Source organism: Garra rufa, chromosome 20 (genome assembly GCF_049309525.1).
Source record: "Garra rufa chromosome 20, GarRuf1.0, whole genome shotgun sequence".
NCBI lineage: Eukaryota > Metazoa > Chordata > Actinopteri > Cypriniformes > Cyprinidae > Garra > Garra rufa.
The window spans coordinates 21820002-21836219 of record NC_133380.1 but is presented as its reverse complement, the minus strand read 5'-3'; the positions used below and the strand labels follow the sequence as shown (position 1 = coordinate 21836219).

At 35.9% G+C, this 16218-nt stretch overlaps 2 non-coding genes across 2 annotated transcripts; both read right to left on the bottom strand.

Moving 5' to 3' along the window:
- Nucleotides 1–2145: 2145 nt before the first annotated feature.
- On the bottom strand, nucleotides 2146–2218 carry trnav-aac (transfer RNA valine (anticodon AAC)). Its single transcript has one exon. It is a non-coding gene; the product is annotated as a tRNA-Val (tRNA).
- Nucleotides 2219–3637: 1419 nt separating this feature from the next.
- trnav-aac (transfer RNA valine (anticodon AAC)) lies at nucleotides 3638–3710 on the bottom strand. The gene has a single exon. It is a non-coding gene; the product is annotated as a tRNA-Val (tRNA).
- Between the last annotated feature and the right edge of the window lie 12508 nt (nucleotides 3711–16218).

The window sequence follows — 16218 nt, the reverse complement described above, 5'->3', positions numbered from 1 at the left end:
CTGTGCACTAATCAAAAAGGAAACCTGGATGGTCACCCTACCTATATTAGAATCCTATATCAGAATAGTTTCACAAGCAGAAACATACCATCACGTCCATTACCACCCCGTCACAATAAACGTGACGGGGTGGTATGTGACGGGGTGGTAAATTTCATCCCAAAATGGCCACAGATCTCCCATGTGGTCAAGTTTCTTACCTAGCATGCATGCATTCAATCTGAAATTTGATTTTCTTTACATTAATTATGTAAAAAAAATAATAAAAAAACGTTTTCCCTATCTAATTTGCGTGACAGGGTGGTAAGGTTAAGCTTGACGGACCCTGTCTAACATGAAAAAACATCAAATTAATGATGTTAAACAATGTCAGTTTTGCCTGCTTTTGTTCTTGGTGGCTGTAAGGCTCAAAGGATGTCACTACCTCTTTGTGATGTCATTTAAAGCAACAGTACATTAATTATAGATAAAACAAGTTAGCGCGACGGGGTGGTAAGTTAAAATGAGGGACACACACAAATCATAAAATATTTACAAAAAATATATATGTTTAATTTGAATAAATATATCTTATGTAAACAGGGACACACATAAAATGCTGAAAATAATAAAAGTTTGAAAAAAATCTATAGCTTATTTAGTGATATTTTAGATGAAAATATCATGTGGGTCAACACGGACTTGTGAAATTGGCTATGTACTAATGAAAAATGATTACAAAATAGTATCTTATTTTTTAAGAATAGTGTTCATATATCATGTTAACAAGAACACTTGAATTAATAACTTTAAGCTTTGAAAACACACTTTAGGACATTTTTTGTGCCTTAAGCATCTCATCAAACGTTGCGGACGCAAATGGCACCCGTTTGGTAGAATGACTCATTAACATTTTGGATTCAGACAAATAAAATCACAGACTAGCCCCTGCAAATGTTGAAAAAGCCATTAGAAACAAATACCATAAACCTTTAACATAAACCATGACTACTACTTTGCTCTGAAAAAGGACTCACCATCTGTCCAAACCAATTTAGCAATAGAGACACATTGCCTCCACACTTCTGTAGCACTTCTTTTGTAGCCATTTTGCCCCAAAGAACCAAATCTAAAAACATTGTTTCCACCCGGTCTCAAACCAGGGATCTTTCGCATGTTAGGCGAATGTGATAACCACTACCCAACCGAAACACCTACTACTGCCTCTATCACTGCCCCCAGGGGTTGCTGGGGAACTGCATGAGTTTCAGAGGTCATAAAACTAAATCACAAACCGGTCCTAGCAGCTATTTGAAATGAACACCACACTAAAAATAGCTTCGAAACTGCAGGCGGTTTGTAAGTTCATGGACTTAAATCACAATAAAACACTTACATGAACATGGGAAATCCACATGTCATTAATTTGTTGAAATATGTTACATTTTTAGAGGGTACTTCAAGTAAAAATTTCGCCTCACACGCGAAAGGTTGCCGGTTCGAAACCGGGCGGAAACATCATGGCCTTTTTTTAGATACGCGCCTCAGTCCTTTTAGTAGTATTAGGAGAACTCGCCTGTCATATTTTTGGATTTCCTAAAAAAAGGGGGAAAAATTAAGCATCAATTGACAGGGATTCAGGGTCCAAATAGATGACCAGTGCCCAAATTTGCCAGCACATGTATTTGTATTAAAATTATTTTTTAGGACTGATCGGGTTTTGCCAAGATTTGAAGGGATTTCAAAGACTGAACTCAAAATTGACACTCTTTCTTTTATTAGCACACATTGCTAGTCTTGTGGTGAACAACTAATCTGTGCAACTTAATCTGCTAAAAATATCTCTCAAAGATGTGGACTTGGATTGCAATGAAATTACCACACAACCTTGGTGTTTGTCACAAAACAGTAGATAAGTGGGCTGGGAATTTTTACATTAACATTTTGGATTCAGACAAATAAAATCACAGACTAGCCCCTACAAATGATGAAAAAGCCGTTAGATTTACCATAAACCTTCAACATAAACCATGACTACTACTTTGCTCTGAAAAAGGACTCACCATCTGTCCAAACCAACTTAGCAATAAGAGACACATTGTCTCTACACTTCTGTAGCACTTCTTTTGTAGCCATTTTGCCCCAAAGAACCAAAACTAAAAACACTGTTTCCGCCCGGTCTCGAACCGGGGACCTTTCGCGTGTTAGGCGAACGTGATAACCACTACACTACGGAAACACCTGCTGTTGCCATTATCACTGCCCTTGGGGGTTGTTGGGGAACTGCATGAGTGTCAGAGTTCATAAAACTAAATCACAATAAAACACTTACATGAACATGGGAAACCCACATGCCATTAAATTGTTTAAATATTATCTTAGATTTTTAGAGGGTACTTCAAGCTAATTTATTCGGTCAAATGAGTATTAGGTCAAAACAACGGCTTCTTTGTTAAAATATCTAGTAGAACTTTACTGTAGGTATCTACCATAAGTGTGCCATAACAACAAGACATTTTAAATGAGCACCTAATTGAATATAGTTTTTCAATTTTTAACCATATCTGAATTTCACATGTTCACATTTCTCTGGTGTTAGCCATTAGTCACATGACATGCAAGGAAACCCATATTTTCTTTACTGATGTAATTGTTTTATTTAATTTTCGTGAATCCCGTTGAGCTCATCAAAACTCGCCCAGGGCAGTGACAAAAGCTGCAAGAGGTGTTTCCATAGTGTAGTGGTTATCACGTTCGCCTAACACGCGAACGGTCCCTGGATCGAGACCGGGTGGAAACAAATCTTTTAGAACTGCTTCTTTAGGGAAAAAGGTTTGTACTAAAAACAGTTTTTCAAGTAGTATTAGGAGTGCTCACCTCTTACATTGTTAGATATATTTAAAAAAAAGAAAATAAAAGTATTAATTGACAGGGTTTCAGGGTTCAAACAAATAACCTGCACCCAAATTTTTGCCAGCTCATGTATTTGTATTAAAAATTGACATTTTCTGGGACTGACTGGGGTTTGCCTAGATTTGAAGGAATTTCAAAGACAAATCAATACTCTTTCTTTTGTTAGTGTGCATTGCTAGTCTTGTGGTGAACAATTAATTCAGGCCTGGGGAACTTTGGTCCTGGATGGCCACTGTCCTGCAAAGTTTAGTTCCAACTAAGGTTTTAACGGTATGAGATTTTCACGGTATGATAATAGTCTCAGAAAATATCACGGTTTCGCGGTATACGGTATTAAACTATCATTATTATTATTATAATCATCAGCTACAATGACCCTTAAATGAATAAAAAGAGATATGGTTTTTGGTTGAACATGGTTTATTGTAACAAACTTTTTTTAATGAAAATAAAAAAAAAACTTATGGAAGTATGAGTCTACCTTTTGGGGGGGGGAATAAAAATAAAGCTGCGCATCTCCCATTTGTGCAAAATAAGACTGAAATCCACACAGCTTCCTTCAGCTGTTCTTCAACACTGGCCCTTACCTCTTTGTACATGCAAGGGAATTCATTGGTGGAGAAGTATGTTTTAGATGGTACCTTGTACATTGGGACTGCCTTCTTCATTAAACCAACTTGTCTCAACAGTTCTGTAGCACCTCTCCTGTTGACATTTTGCCCGAAAACCAAATCTTAAAAAAAATTGTTTCCGCCCGGTCTCGAACCGGGGACCTTTCGCGTGTTAGGCGAACGTGATAACCACTACACTACGGAAACACCTGCTGCTTTCACTATCACTACCCTGGGTATTTGTGTGGGACTCACCAGTCTTGCATAACCAAACCTTTAGACTGACGGCAGAAGGTCTGGAGACCATAAGACTGACAGATAAAGTAACCAGTCCCGTTTCGTTTTGTGCTAAGTCATGTGTAGGGCTGTGGAAATGTCCCCACAAGAACAGGCCGGTGTGTAAAACTCCTACACATATTTTAAATCTGTACTGTGAACATTATATATTTCACATACTTGAAAAAATCCAGCATTTAGTTGATCCTGATAAGCCCTCATTGTCACAGTTGTAAACATGACAGCTTTCTTCTTCCGTTGGGGGGGTTTGGCCTCACGTTATCTTAGTTTCCAGGCCGAACGTTAGAATGCGACACATGCGTCTCCCAGAAATCCTGTATAATTCAATCAAATGTGAGTTCATGAAACTACATAAAAAGAAAACACATGAACTTTCTTAGAAGGGCATGCATGATGTAGTCCCAAGGTTTCCGTAGTGTAGTGGTTATCACGTTCGCCTCACACGCGAAAGGTCCCCGGGCGGAAACAACGCATGGCTTTTTGAAATGAGCACCTCACTCTAAACACTTCTTCAAACAGGGAGCTGATTTGACACGGTTTCAGGATACAAAACAATGACCTACACACAACATAGAGGGGGAAACGGCAGTTTACAGCTTTGCCAGCATATGTCTATACTGAAATATTTGTCTGGCCCTGACTGGCTTTTGCCAGTGCGAAGGGATTTCAAAATTGCCTTTTGTTTCCAGCTGGTTTGGGAGGACCTCTTGCATATAAAGCGATTGAGATAACCACCCACACAACAGAATGGTTTATAAATGGGGGTTTGCAAATCCCTCAGTCTTTCATGAGGGATCTGCAGGGGGTTAATGAGTTAATCAGTTAATCAGTTAAAAAAGCTAATCATTAATTAAATTGTGTTTGAAATTAAAATTAAATAAATAGGGCCTCACAACTAAAAAAACTGAAATCACAAAATAGCTGATTGCGATTATAAAATCATACAAGCTTATTGAGGGTTGAAAATGTTTGAATGTTTGAAAGTTTTTAAGACACAAATATTGTTAATTTGTAGAAAATTATAGAAATTATTACAATTATAAAATTATATTTATAATTATAAGATGATTTTAATTCAACTGTGTAACTGTAATTTACAACAGTAATATATTTGTCTTTAGTTTCTATTTAATAAAAATTTAAAATAATGCCATATTTTTTAAATCATCATATATAACACAACGATTTAAACAACGATAAATAATTTTAAAACATAAGAATTACTGAAAACAAATATTTACCTAATAATAATAAATATCTTAAGCTGTTTACCTGCATTTTACCATTTAACCATTTATCAGAGAACTGTGACTGTAAAAATATTAAATATTAAATATTAACAGTGTGTATTTTAAGCAAATATTTTATGTCCAAGGGGACATACAATTCCCAACATTTAGGAATCTCTACGTTACAGAGAACAAGACTTTTACTTTGCCTAGGAAGAGGATTCATAAACATAAAAAGCCACATTTTTGTCACATCTCTGTGATGCAACCATTTATCGAAAGAAGTATTTCTTTAAATTAATTATTAATAAAAAAAATAAAAACTTGTTTCCGCCCGGTCTCGAACCGGGGAGGCGAACGTGATAACCACTACACTACGGAAACACTTGCTAGAATACCGGCTCCTCCCCCTGGGGGTTTGTGAGGGAACTGCTTAGGTTGTAAGTTGATGATGGCTATATTAAATAACATTAAAACTGTTACTAAATAGATTATCAGGCCCCTGGTTTGAATTCAGTCGAAAACAAGGTTTTTGAAATTGCCATGCTCTTTACGCTTTAGAAAATAAGCGGCGAACTCTTTCTAACGTTAGCTGAAAATGACAAGTCAACATAGCTCTCTATTGTTGTTAAAACGTTGGCTAAGTCTCCTCACCTGCCAACTGTTTTTGTTGAAACATCATCCTCTTCTGTGTGGACACATTAAACGACTTGCTCTGAAGTAAAGCTCGTCAAAACGAGATTTGGAGCACAACGCGAACATAGTTAACGTAACTGCCATAAAACTGAATTAGAACGCGCCCCGTACAGTAACTATGAATTCACGTGTATTATGCTGCCTTCATGTGCTATCGTAATTATGGTAAATACCAAAATCCGACATCGAAATTGCACATGAACACCCACTCACGTTGTAATTTCCACTGGAAAGCTCGAAATTTTTTATGATACCCGAGTTGCCGAGATGGGATAAACTTTGACCTTTCAACATGGCGGACAGCTACGAAACTATACTGAATGGTAAACATTGCATGATGTTAAAAGTTAAAAAACTTATATAGGCTATATAAAATATATATACTTATATAGGCTTATATAAAAACTTATATAGGCTAGCTAAAACAGAACCATTAGTTAGTATTGTCTTTAAAAAAACTATACTATTCATGATCAATAAGATACAGCCTATCATTTTATCGTTTGCGTTTTGATGCATCCTCTTCTTCCTGTAGCAGATGCATTAGGGAGTTTATAACCGTTTTAAAACTTTTACCCAAATAGCATGTGAGGACAAATTCCGAGTCCGCAATGTTTCTCTTCACTACGACAACAAAAGCACCTGAACACGACACACTGGTAATTTCCACTTCACAAGTGGAAAGCATCATCTTTCCCATATCACATGAAGGCAGCATTAGTCGCTTACACAGTCGTTACGCATATCAATTGCTGTTTGCCATGCTACTTTGCATCTGCTGAGGAATGATCAGATGTACATCCCTACAAACTCTCTCTCTCATTCTCAGGCCACTTCCTCACTAACTGTAGAGATGTACAGCTCCAGAAAGGTGTTGTCTCTGACGGTGAACAGACTTTGAACATTGATGGGAAAATGTTAAAAGTAAGATTACTTTTTAGGGCTCATTTGAATTTCTGTTAACATGACTTTCAGCTCTGCATGAAACATTTTCCGACAGAAGTTAACTTTGTTATTTGGCACAAAGAATGAATTGCTGATTTAAGAGAATTTTTGAGTTTATACATTATAAAAAAAATCCACTTACCTCTGTTCCTCAGATCTACTGTTCAGATATGAACACTGACAGTCCTATAGAGTATATCACTCTGATCACCGGAGAAGAAGAGAACTTCTCTGAGGTCTTCGGATACAGGTTACATTGACCCTTTTGACTTCCACTGCAATGTATAAATATGCATTATCATTGCGTTATTTGTATATTGCTTTGAGATATATGTAATACTCAGTAAACAACATTTCTCGATGTTCTTTGTGTTGTTGTCCAGGCTGATGGATCCCACACAGTGCCCTTCCAACCTAAGCAGGAGAGAAGACTGCCATTGTAGAAGAGACTACACAGCTGCTGGTCTTTCTGCCTTCACAAAAGTCAGAATTGACCTCAGCAAAATGACTATTATAAGTAAGCCTATCTAACACATATTTAGCTAGAAATAAAAAAGTCTACTAATACCTTTACTATATTATATATAATTTGTTTTGTGTATAGCCACAGACTGGAAATTTGCTTTCATCCATGAAGGCCATAGGGTTCCTTTCGCCACGGCAGGAGATTGCTATAGTGCTGCCCGCTGCCCACAGGTAGGTACCACACCATAGGGCTTCTCACACTCTTTAAAGGAGAAAGGAATAAAAATGTCCTGATAATTTACTCACCTCGATGTGATCCAAGATGTTCATGTCATTCTGTTTTCAGTTGCAAAGAAAGGTTTTTGAGAAAAAACATTCCTGGATTTTTCTTCATATAGTGGACTTCAATGGGAATCAACAGATTGAAGTTCCAAATTGCAGTTTCAATGCAGATTCAAATGGTTCACACAATCCCAGTTGAGGAATAAGGGTCTAATCTAGCAAAACGATCAGTCATTTTCTTAATACAATAAAAAACTTTTTAACTACAAATGCTCATCTTGCACTAGCTCAACTTTTAACACATAACGTAATCAAATTGGAAATGTGGGCGGCACCAGCATTTGTGGTTAAAAAGTACATAAATGTGTTTAATTCGTTTTGGTAGATAAGACCCTTATTCCTTGGCTGGGATTGTGTAGAGCCCTCTGAAGCTGCACTGAAGCTACAATTTAGACCTTCAGCCTGTTATTGGCCACCTTTGAAGTCCACTATATGGAGAAAAATCCTGGAAAGTTTTCGTCAAAAACTTAATTTTTATTCTGAAAGTGAACTCCTTTAACCCCGAGTCACTCTAAAAACCCAGGGTAAAATCCACTGCTCACAATGTTCTTAGGGTTAACAATTAATCCTGGGTATTCATATGCTGACTTTTCACACTGTACATTGCTACACTTTGGGGTGATGTCTTTATTTTCATATTTGGGTTGTCAGTCATTGATTAGGCGAATGCAAAACGCGACCTATTACCATAGCATGCTCATATTTTGTATTGCCAACTTTATTGACACGTCCTATATTTGATTATGTATGAAATGTTTGTCTTTGATTAGCTTTCTCATCCACATTTTAGTGTAGATAGTATGCGGCTTAAATTGCTACTGCTGCCACCTATTGCTAAGAGGGAAAATGTTGTGACTGCACAAACAATGTGCTTTTATTTTTTTTCCAGGGCCGTTTCAGGATCAACCTCTCAGGAACAGGATTCAAGGTGACAGATAGCACTAGGTGGATTTCCCAAGGGAACTACGCCACAGCTGACATACACAAGTCTCAGGTAATTCCACCACAATGTACCAACTAAAAGAACACTAATTCACATTGAAATGCATGTATAGTCCATTGTAATGCATTTTCACACCAAAGTTAAACAGTTTAAACATTACATTTTTGCCCATTAGACTGTAATTATACATTTCCCCTTTTAAGATAAATTTTTAAATATAAAACAGTTCTATTAAGAACTTTAAAGAACTAAAGCACACACAAAAAAACTAAGGATAAGTCTAAAAGTTCATCAGACCTTGTTCCTGGCTGGGTAGAACCTACAACTTTGAATAAATAGTAAATGAAGTATATTGTCCATTTTTGGCTTACAATTTGTTTTCAAGCATATGTAGTACCTCATCTATCTTTTTTGGTACAAGTGTCCTTTTGCTGGAACACAACTGAGCAGCTGCTGTGCTGTGCTATGAGTCAATCCTTTTTGAAATCAGCAGAGAGACTCATTTTGGCAGAGATTAAACAGAATCCATTCAAAGTGATCCACTATTATAAGTCATGAGCTCTGGAGGACATGCAAAAGAGAATTTTGTCTTTAGTCTTTAGTTAGTTGAGGTGTGTTTTCAAGCACATGCCTTTCCCTTTGGGATTAAATTATTCTAAATTATTCTTTGAGTCTGTTAGCTGTTTTATGAAACACTTAAGACAAGTTTACATGTAGTTCTTCTTGTATCCACAGGATGGCAGTAGAGTTTCTGGGATATGTGGTGGTTATTGTGGAAAATGCACTCCTTCCTCCAGCTCTGGACTTCATGTTGAAGTATTATGATGAAAGTGGACTAACCACAAACCAGCAGGGAAGTGTATGACCCTATTTCTAAATACCTGCTTCTACTGTTGGATTTTTATTTTTATTTATTTTTTTTTTTTTTTGAAGGAAAATTACAATTCTGTGTATGATTTATCAAGTGCACTTATGAAAGTTCACTTATGAGCCATTAGGGGTGTTGGAATACCAGTTTAGGTTCTTTGGCAAACTGTTTTAGTGGATGTATTTATACATTACTGTTCAAAAGCTTATGGTTTATAAGTTTTTTTATGTTTTTGAGAACAAGAAGTCTCTTATACTCACCAAAGCTTCATTTATTTGATCAAAAATACAGTCAGTTTTCATAATATATAACTGTTTGTTATTTTATTATATATTAAAATATAATTTATTCCTGTGATGGTAAAAAGCTGAATTTTCAGCATTATTACTCTAGTCTTCAGTGTCATTCTAATATGCCGATTTGGTGCTTAAGAAACATTTTTATTATTATCAGTGTTAAAAACAGTTGTTATGCTTAATATTTTTGTGGAAGCCATGGTACACTATGCATTTAGTATTGCACAGTACAGTGTTGATGATATACAGACTTTACAGTGGTGTGAAAAAGTGTTGGCCCCGTTCCTGTTTTTTAATTGTTTTGTATGTTTGTCACACTTTAATGTTTCAGATCATCAAACAAATTTAAATATTAAATCAAAGATAACATAAGTAAACACAACATGCAGTTTTTGAATGAAGTCTTTTTATTATGAAGGATAAACAAAATCCAAACCCACATGGCCCTGTGTGAAAAATTGTTTGCCCCCTAAACTTAATAACTGGTTGGGCCAACCTTAGCAGCAACAACTGCAATCAAGTGTTTGCGATAACTTGCAATGAGTCTGTTACAGTGTTGTGCAGGAATTTTGGTCCACTCATCTTGGCAGAATTGTTCACAGAGTAATTTCCCAAAAGTCTTGGGGATCATCAAGATGTGTTCTTGCAAAACTGAGACGAGCCTTTATGTTCTTTTTGCTCAGCAGCGGTTTTCGTCTTGGAACTCTGCCATGCAGCCCATTTTTGCCCAGTCTCTTTCTTATGGTGAAGTCATAAACACTGACCTTAACTGAGGCAAGAGAGACCTGCAGTTCTTTAGATGTTGTTGTGAGGTCTTTTGTGACCTCTTGGATGAGTCGTCGCTGCGCTCTTGGGGTAATTTTGGTCAGCCGGCCACTCCTGGGAAGGTTCACCACTGTTCCGTGTTTTAGCCATTTGTGGATAATGACTCTCACTGTGGTTCGCTGGAGTCCCAAAGCTTTAGAAATGGCTTTATAACCTTTTCCAGACTGATAGATTTCAAATACTTTCTTTCTCGTTCGTTCGTTCGTTCGTTCGTTCGTTCGTTCGTTCGTTCGTAAATTTCTTTGGATCTCAACATGATGTGTAGCTTTTGAGGATCTTTTGGTCTACTTCACTTTGTCAGGCAGGTCCTATTTAAGTGATTTCTTGATTGTGAACAGGTGTGGCAGTAATCAGGCCTGGGTGTGGCTAGAGAAACTGAACTCAGGTGTGATAAACACAGTTATGTTTAACTGTGGTTTTATGTTTTCACACAGGGCCATGTGGGTTTGGATTTTTTTTCCCTTCACAGAAAAACTGCATGTTATGTTTACTTGTGTTATCTTTGATTAATATTTAAATTTGTTTGATGATCTGAAACATTAAAATGTGACAAACATGCAAAAAAATAAAAAAATCATTAAGGGGTCCAACACTTTTTTCACACCACTGTATATGTCTTCTTGAATTTTGTAGATTTAGATGTGGTGCCTGCTAAGTTTTGTATTTTTCTTGTAGAAGGAAGTAAGGCTTATCTAGCTGTCCACTCACCGGTCTAAAAAGGCTAGAGACAAGGGCTGTATCCGAAATCGCCCCCTATACCCTATTCACTATTCCCTACATTAGTCCACTCGTACAATTCACTTGAAGGAATGAATGAAAACAAGTGAGTGAATTCAGACACTAAGTGCACCGGAAGGACTGCCGCTTTTGCATAGTATTGCTTACTGTTTAACACTCATTTAAAACAGACAGTTCCAGTAGTAAGATTAAAGGATTTATCTGGTTAAACCCTGGTTAAACAATTTAATAATCAATATACAACGAATTTGTACCCGTGTTGTACGCTGTTAAAATGGCTGGGTATAGGGGGCGATTTCGGATACAGCCAAGATGTGACCTTGATGTGTTCAAATGTACGTTCTGACAGAGCAAGAAACATCTATATAGAAGAATAGAGTTCAGATAAATATCTGAGAAGGGAAAAAAAGTCTGTCTAGTAAAAGTAAGGAATTTGTTTTTTGTAGGTTGCAGAGTTGGAATTAGATGAAATGATATAAAACAGGGCACTCCAAAAATGTTCATGCATTTTGAGAACAAAAATGTACAAAACTGTCACTGGGGTGGTAATCCTTTTCAAAAGATACTAAGATGTACACTTTAGGTACCATATAAAAATAGGTTTTCTACCTTAGGGTACCTTCCAAGTGACAAATGTGTGGTTTGTACATTTTATTCTGAGAGTGTGGAGTTTGTCATCCTGTTCTTTGCTCAAACTGTATATTTTAAGAAAGTGTTTAATAGCCTAAAGAAAATCGAGATGGTTTAAGAAGTTTGTATTCATTGTTGTGAATGAATTTAGATCTCCAAATATCAAAAAGAACCAAATATCAGAACGAGACTGTAGCCAGAAGCAGACTGGAATAGGTGACATCCATCAAAATGATCTCTGAAGTTCTCTGCATTGTAGTGCAGTGTGATGTGATGGGGATTGTTTTTTATCATCATTTTTAAATTCTACCTCAGCCGTGCATGTCGAAAGCTTTTATCCGTTTCAAAACTTACTGTGTAATTATTGTCATAGCAAATTGCATACTTATTTTACTGATAACTGCACTGCCATATGTGTATTTTTTAGTGTGTATTTATTAGGGTGGTACATTAAAATCTATTGATTTTAACTGTAATATTGAAATAATATTATTTCGCTGTATTTGTTACATAGACCATTGTAATCGCAAAAGACAAACATGCTCAAAATACAGGTCAAAAGATAAAGAAGACATTTTATGAAAATTAAGCACTAAAATTGGTCTTTGACAGATGGTGCTATATGTGGCCTACTTATTAAGTACGTTATATGTTTGTTTGTTCTTTTAATTAAGATTAGATTAGAAAATGATTACATTTATTTATTTGTGTTGTCTTGTAACATATACCTTTAAATGCATATTGATAATAAGGATTATCTATATGATCAATTTGTCATTAAATATAGCACAAAACCGATGGCATTTTGAGTAATGCTGAATGCCTGAAGCCATTGTTGTAAATGAATGTGTATCATATTACTATATACCAATTGAGAAAAAAGAACACATGCATTTTGCAGTACTTAATATTTATAGTTGTAAATACATTTTAAATTGTATATGCCTTTTCTCCTATTTCCATTTGTTTTCTTTTAATTTTTAACATTTTTACATATTTATGTTACTGTAACATGTTACTTTTTGGTTGAGCTGCTTGATGGTGCAGGTTATGATATAAGTTATGTGTAAAATTATGTATAACAGAATGATATAATGGAATAAATCTGTCTTGATAAAGTCTCACAAATAAATTTCCTTTAATATGACGTGTTGTTATGTTAACATGATGTCTCATTGATTAAACTAACACAGCCAGATGAACAAAAATGTATTAAATATTTGTGAACACAAAACCAGTCATAAGTAGCATTTGATGCTTTGAAAGATTACGTTATACAAGTAAAGCACACAGAACTCAGTTAAAACAGGTCATGTTTACTGTCACCATGATGACACACAGGCTTATTACACAACTTCCACTAAACACCTGCCAGAGTCATAGCCGAAACTCCGCCGGATTCAGTGCCAATGAACCTCCTCAACGGTGAGCATCTTTGACAAAGACCATCTTTGATTAAACGTATGTGCTAGTGAATATCCCTGAATTCGTCTTAGTAAAATAAGGTTCAGTAAATACTTGATAAATCTGTAATAAGGTACAAGTTATCTTGTTTCATCAGACTCTGTGTATTAAGATCAGCCAGAGAGAATTATAGGACTCAAAACTCGTATTCTTTCACAGGCTTTTATTATTTACTTTAGGTTAAAGGGTTGACTACATTAAAAGTTGTAGAAACATTCCTAGTGAACTGGAGTGAGGTATTTACAGCTCTTTAGTCTTTTCTGTCAGTTTTGTTCGGCATTCACTGACTGCACTCCCACACAGAAATACTGAGCTTGATCTTTAAACCCCACTTAAATACTGAAAGCCAAGACCTTCTCACATTGTGATCAAGGAAATGTCTCTAAGGGTCCTTATCGTACTGCTTTGTTGATCTTTTCCTCTAAGTGGATCTTACTGAATAACAAGAACAAAAATGTGATTACACATTTTCGCACTTTAAAAGGGACTATGCTTTTTATCAGTTCATGCATTCCTTGGGAATCAAACCACTAGTTATTGGTAGCACTATGCCAAATCCTAAACATAAAACATCATTATAAGTTTAAGCATGTTTTTATCATAGTAATAAAACATATTCTAAATATTTATTATAGAGTGTTTGCACCATATATATATATATATATATATATATATATATATATATACATCATATGAAAGCTCAATAAATAAGCTTTCTATTGATATATGGTTTATTAGGATAAGACAATATTTGGCTGAGATACATCTATTTGAAAATCTGGAATCCGAAGGTGCATAAAAATCAAAATACTGAGAAAATCACCTTTAAAGTTGTCCAAATTAAGTTCTTAACAATGCATATTACTAATCAAAAATTACATTTTGATATATTTATAGTAGGAATTTTACAAAAAATCTTCATGGAAAATGATCTTTACTTAATTTCCTAATGATTTTTGGCATAAAAGAAAAATCAATAATTTTGACCCATGCTATGTATTTTTGGCTATTGCTACAAATATACCCCAGCGACTTAAGACTGGTTTTGTGGTCCAGGGTCACATATGCAAAAAAAATTGTACGGACTCCCAATCATTATGGGCTCCAACTCAGTTGCCAATATGGCCATTTCACTGTAAACTTTTATTTAAAAAGGAAACCCTGGTGAAAAAAACAGCTAAAACCAGCCTAGGGTAGTTGGCTGGTTTTAGCTGGTCTACCAGCCTGGTTTTAGCTGGTCAGCAGGCTGGTTTTAGAGGGGTTTTGGACACTTTTCCAGCCTGGCCAGGCTGGGAAACCACCAGCTAAAACCAGCCTGACCAGCCCTGCCAGGCTGGTAGACCAGCTAAAACCAGCTACTTCCAGCCTAAACCAGCTAAGACCAGCCTAGGCTGGTTTTAGCTGATTTTTTCAGCAGGGAAACAAGCTGAAATTTACCATAAACAAATTTGGAAGCAAATTTACACTCTCACAGTTGTAGTTGGAACGCTTTGTGCACATTACATATAATTATGTACATTATAAACAATTCACATACATACTGATTTTTTTGTTTTAAAATATTTTACTCAAAGACTCCAAACTTCCCTTTGAAACAATTACATCGTCGGAATCTGTGGTTTCTGTAAGTGCAATCAGAGAAAAGGTCTCACACATTTATACAGAAATGTACATGACATTTACTGGCTTAGTTCAAAAAACCGCTGGCGTGTCCGGAAATGCAGTAATTTCATTCACAAGCTCGCAGCACAACTGATGGGACGGACTGAAAGAGCCGAGAGAGCTCGCAGGGCGATGAGCATTTCTGCCAGTGCTCTCTCATGTTGACTCGGTGACCCGTTTCACTAAGCTTAGAGATTCAATTCCTCACGCTGTCATGTTTGCTCGAAGCCTTAAGAAGAGAAACTCCAGCCGGTCGGTGAGTACGGGGTGTTTACATTTTAACGACTCACATTTTTACGCACTGTTACTTCAGGCGCATCAGTAAGATGTTCAAGTAAGGGCTCTTTGTTGTGAGTTATCTGGACGGAAATGAAAAGGCTAGATGTGATGAAATGCGCGGACTGCTGGAGCTGCACAGTGATGTGTGAAGTTATGAACAACAAACACTCAGGGCGACAACAGACAGGTTTGATACCTCAGTCTCAAACGCCTGTTATCAGATTAGTGTGTGCGGTTGCAAAACATTTATTAGTGTCATTAACAAATATTTTTATTGAGTTTGACATCAATGCTATTTTTATTGAGTGTGACATCAATGTTATGATATGACAAAATTTAAGCAGATGTGTTGCTGTATTGAGTGAGCACATGCGTACTTCTTTACTCCTATATCTTTTCTGAACATTAAAAAAAAAGCTCGTTGAGTATTTTATTCTTGGTCACAGTTGTAACCAGTGGGAAAGGACTGGTTAGTTACTCAGTAAGAGTCAATAGCAAGTTGCAAATAATACAATAACTTAATGTAATATTTTATGTAAGGCAGTTATTTTGAAAAATAAAAATAATTTAATGTAACTAATATGCTTTAAAATGTGCAATTTTATATTTTGAATCGCTAACTGAAAATGAAACAATGAACTTACTGCAATGAATCAAGCTGTTTACATGTATTGTGATCATGATTTAATAGTAATCACATTAATAATTATATATATATATATATATATATATATATATGTGTGTGTGTGTGTGTGTGTGTGTGTGTGTGTGTGTGTGTGTGTGTTATGTGTATCAAATATGGTAGTTTTATCTATATTATTATGCATTTAACATGTTTCTTTTAGTGGAGCTTTGAACTAGACACCATCTTTCAGAGGGATGAAATGAAAATAAACAGCTCTAGTCATGTGACCGTTTACAACTGCTGTGTAAAATGTTATCAAGACAATATCAAGACATAAACTCTTTTCTTAACACTTACAACTCATGTACATTTTGGTCAGCGGTGGAATTCAAGGGGAAGTTCACTTAATTT